Source organism: Lactuca serriola, chromosome 6, assembly GCF_051521515.1.
Source record: "Lactuca serriola cultivar US96UC23 chromosome 6, Lser_US96UC23_V15, whole genome shotgun sequence".
NCBI lineage: Eukaryota > Viridiplantae > Streptophyta > Magnoliopsida > Asterales > Asteraceae > Lactuca > Lactuca serriola.
In genome coordinates this window covers 191,715,814-191,720,787 of record NC_136413.1, presented here as the reverse complement: position 1 = coordinate 191,720,787, position 4,974 = coordinate 191,715,814, and the positions used below count along the sequence as shown (strand labels likewise).

Sequence of the window (4,974 nt, the reverse complement as noted above, 5' to 3'; positions counted from 1 at the left end):
GTGAAGGAACATTCCTCGACAAGCAAAAACAAATATGCTAAAGTTAGTGTGGATTTCGACAAGAAAAACACATCACTGAATTGGTCTTAGTTTATCCTTTGTTTTAACCGAAACATCACAACTGCCAATTCCAAGTGTGCTAGAGTAAGAAAACATTTATACTCCACATTTCATGAGGTGTTAGAAACCTACTTATTTTAAAATAAGCTTCAAGATTTGATTTTCAGTAAAATTATGTTTCATATTAACCATGATAATTAATTCCATACCAACAGTACAACGGAAACTGTTTTCGTAAAAAATTTCGTTAGGAAATTGCTATTGGTGTTTTTTCCATAGAAATATCGGTAGCATAATACCAACAGATATGGGGTCAGTAGCATTTTCCCTAACAAGTCCCATGATCGCTACCGGAAATAAATTCCATAGACAATGTGGTAACAACCTTGCTATGGAACGACATTCCATAGCATGATCGATTGCAGATTAATAACGGAAATATGTTCCATAACGCCCATCCCTAGCAAAATTGCATTTTTCTTGTAGTGATTGTTGACGTGACATATGAATTCCATCACCTATTATAATCAAGAAAAGTGGACAAATTTTCACAACTTTGTCAGTAGCGAAAATAAACTCAAACTTAACTTGATAACTATAAACCTAGTGCATTTCATAAGGAAATTACATAAGGATGCTATAACAAAAGCTGGTGCATATTTCAAATACCATTTAAGCATTTTACCAAACACCTTGTGAGCAAGAATATATTTGGATACTTCTCCAACACCAGCTTAGTATTTCAATCAAGGCCCTGAATTTTTTTTTTTTTTAAAATCTATGAAATTGTTATAACAAACATCACATAAACAAATCACACAACTAAAGTCAAACTAATAACATAAAAAAAGCAGGAAATGGAAAAAAAATTGTTTTTAATAGATAGGTGTTGGGGCTTGATGAGTGAGTTGGTGTTACCTTGCGCTCTTGGATGTATTTCATTTTCATTTGACAAAAATAGCTTTATAACAGCCTAGTAAGCTCCGTCTGAGTCACCTTGAGAAAAACAGCAAGGAAGAATTCTAATTGTACATCAAACGTACCCTGCCAATAACCCAAAACTTGAATAAGGGCAAAAGACATCATATTTATATAAATCGTATATTAGGAGACTATACATACCTTTAACCACCCCTCATTTTTTGTAATTAAAACAAACTAATGGATCTCATGGAGGTGATAGCAATGGACAGGGTGAACTACAAAATTCTCTAAAATTGGTTTCCAAGTAAACCTATGACTTGAAAAGAAAATTAAATGAACACATCAGGTTCCATAACATACACCAAAAATCACAGAGGCTATTAAGTACTATTTAAAAGTAGCAAGGAATGGAAGTTCGAAAATCAGATGTAGAATGGCAAAATTTTAAGCAAAATTTACCTTTCTGTTTGCTGCAAAAGTAGGGCAATCAAGGTGGAAGATAAGGCGGTGGAAACCACGTGGTAAGCTGGTGGGAGCGGAAGAGAAACAACGCATCAGCTTAGCATGAAGCCATATACAAAAACCAGGGACGGAAAATGGAAGTGGATTTGTCGAGCCTAAACCACCAAGCCAACAGCTCCAAAGGGGTACTGTTGATAAGCCCCTTGTGATTTAATTGTATGTATATTTAGTATATTACACGAAGAATCATTGTCAACTTGTCAAGTTTGTTTCCGTCTCTCTAATATAAAACAAAATTAAAACACAACATGTTTTATTTCTTTCAACAATAAATCATTATCTTTTATTTTATTTTCCTTTTTCGCGTTTCATTTCTGTACAAAATGTAAGTTTAAGTTGTTATCCGACATATACACTATAATATATTATCAAGTAATGCAAATATTGCATCATGCCAATGGTTCCTCCGCTCCTAATTATTGACATTCAAACCAGACAAAATTGCAAGAATGGTCCCTGTGGTATGTCTAAAAATGCTACTTTGGGCCAAACAGGTTTGGACTAGCACCAATAGTCCAAAAGTTATCATTTTGTTCTGGTTTTGGTCCAAAACAATTTAAAAATCTAAAAATGACGGATTTGCCCTGGTCCATTTGTTTTTTGCTTTTTTTATTTAATTATTTTATAACTAAAAAATATAAAAAATAAAAGAAAATATTTCTCTCTCTCTCTCTCTCTCTCAAGATAACAGCCAACATACCGTCTCTTCCATCATCTTCCTCACCGAGCTCCCCATCAAAAACACATCAAAATCTCTGCTATTTTTCCTCCAAATCAAAACCCACTTCCATCTTCATCCCTTTCCCCTAAGAATAAGAACAAAATAACTCAAAGTCAGAAACCCTAAAAGTTGAAGCAGAAAAAGATGAATCAACCATTGACCCAATTCATCAATTCTTCAAATTACAAACATCTTATCAAAACCCAGACCCTCGCCTCGAAGGAAAATTCATTCTCAGAAAAACAGTCGCTCTTCCTAGCACCTTTCATCCTTTCCCCTACCATCACTAACACTGAACCCGAACAACATGAATCTGAAATAGAACAACACGAAACCCTAATTATCAATATTGCAGAATCTGAAACCAAATATGAAGGATATGAAGAATATGAAAAAGCTTTGGCGGCTTCTGATGATTCGTTCCACATCAACAATCAACAACGGTGGTTCCATAACAGCAGCGCCGGTGGTGGCAGGGGTTGCTCCAACGGCTTCTGCTGCTTTGTTCCTTGATGTTCCAACGAGCTCAATGAGAGGGAGGGCAGGAAGGTGAGAGCTTTCAAAATATAAATTTGGGTTTGATTTTATAGATGAAACTTTTGTTCACACCTTCTTTGATTTGCCCATTTCAGATGAATATTAAGAAAGTTGGGTTTGATTTTATAGATGAATGTGAAGAAATCTAGGTCAAAATAAAAATTTAGGTTCGATTAGGGAAGAGAGATTGGCATGAAGGAAAGAGATGGGGAGGTGGCGAGAGTGTGGTTTACAGTGACGTGAAAGATGGTGATCAACAAGAAATCAAGAACAGAAGGGAGGAGTTGTGAGTGGTTTATAGTGACGCTACCGAAGTGGTGGTTGTGGGTGGCAATTCGGTGGCCATGGGTGGCGACCGGCAACGATGAACTTGTCTTCTTTGGTAACATCTCGTGCTTCATCAAGATGGTTGTTGGAGTAATGGAGTTCCATCAGTATGTGTATGTGTGTATTTTGGGGAAGAACGCAATCACGTAAGAGATAGAGAGTGAGAAAATAAAATATTTTCTTTTATTTTTATATTTTTTAGTTATAAATTAATTAAATAACAAAAAGAAAAGAAAAAAACAAATAGAAAATGGCAAATCCGTCATTCATAGATTTTTTAAACTGTTTTGGACCAAAACTGCAACAAAATGATAACTTTTGCACTATTGGTGCTAGTCGAAACTCGTTTGGCCCAAAATAGCATTTTTAGACATACCACAGGGACCATTCATGCAATTTTGTCTTCAAACAATTTTTGTACATCTAACGATGTAAACCAAAATTATTGAAGTTGGCAAATGCAAGATGTAACAATACCCAAAGTCAATATTTTTTCTATTTTATATATTAATAATCTCTATTTGACTTTAAAAAGATTGATATATATATATATATATATATATATATATATATATATATATATATATATCATATTCAATAAAGAACTATTATTAATAAGTAACCAATGAACCAATCGTGTGCATCGAAATTTAAAGCGATCAACGGCAAATAAATGGATGTACATTCGTAAATTGGACGCACATATACTGGATTATACCATAAAACTCATCTCTTTACCAAAAAGCCCATATCTTTTTTCGTTTAAATTTTTTAAGCCACGTTTTTCATGGAAAAAAAACGAATATATTGTTGTTCACGATTTTTCATCCTTCTTCCATAAAGATCATTGTTGATATACAAAAACAAACTTTTTTAAGAAAATACTCACTTTGTTTAGTTGTTTTTTTTTTCAATATTTAAGTTTATTTTTATCAAAAAAAAACTAATTATACAAAAAAATTCCATTTTTTGTCCTATGCTAATTAACATCAACATCGATTAAAAAAACGTCGATCAGTTCAGATTCACACTCAGATTCACAGTGCGAATCTGAACTGTAAATATTTTAATTTTAACATTCACAATGTTAATCTGACTTACTATTATTAACACTGTGAATCTCCTCAAATTTGGCAAATTCACAATGTGAATCCATTCTAAAATTTTGTTTTTTTAACAACAATATAAATATATGTTTAAATAATAACCAAAAATATAAATTTTCATATATTTATTAAATTTTTTGATAAATAATAGGCATTAACTTTTCAAAAAACAAAGAAATGAAGTGAGTTTTTCTGAAGAAAAAAAAACATTTTTTGTATATCAATATGGATCTCTATGGAAAGAAGACGAAAAATCATTAACAAGAGTATATTCATTTTTTTTCGATACAAACGATGACCTAAAAAAATTAAACCAAAAAAGGTAATTGAATTTTTTTATAATCCAATACATGTGCGTCCATTATAAAGTCTACAATCTTTCATTTTGTCGTTGATCACTTTACATTTCGATGATTTAGATTGGTTTATTGATTAATAATGGTTCTCTATTAATCTTATATATATATATATATATATATATATATATATATATATATATATATATAAGAGAGAGAGAGAGAGAGAGAAAGAAAGAGAAAGAGAGAGAACAAGAGTTTAGTGATCTTGAATATTCTTTTGTTGTAGCTTTGAAAGCTAATAAATTATATATATATATATATATATATATATATATATATATATATATATATATATATATATATATATATATATATATATATATAAAAGGTTGAATTGGTTTGGAAGATAGTGTAGAGTTTTATGATCTTGAATATTCTTTTGTTGTATCTCTCAAAGCCAATAAACTAGTATTTGACT

The 4,974-nt window shown here is 31.5% G+C and overlaps 1 long non-coding RNA gene across 2 annotated transcripts; it reads right to left on the bottom strand.

Moving 5' to 3' along the window:
• Positions 1-287: 287 nt before the first annotated feature.
• LOC145059313 (uncharacterized) lies at positions 288-1,637 on the bottom strand. Of its 2 annotated transcripts, none has more exons than XR_013686729.1 (4): positions 1,444-1,637; positions 1,183-1,300; positions 979-1,104; positions 288-578 (listed from the first exon to the last, which is right to left on the bottom strand). It is a non-coding gene; the product is annotated as an uncharacterized LOC145059313 (long non-coding RNA). The 2 variants fall into 2 exon arrangements; XR_013686730.1 differs by having other exon boundaries at positions 1,183-1,294.
• Positions 1,638-4,974: the final 3,337 nt, after the last annotated feature.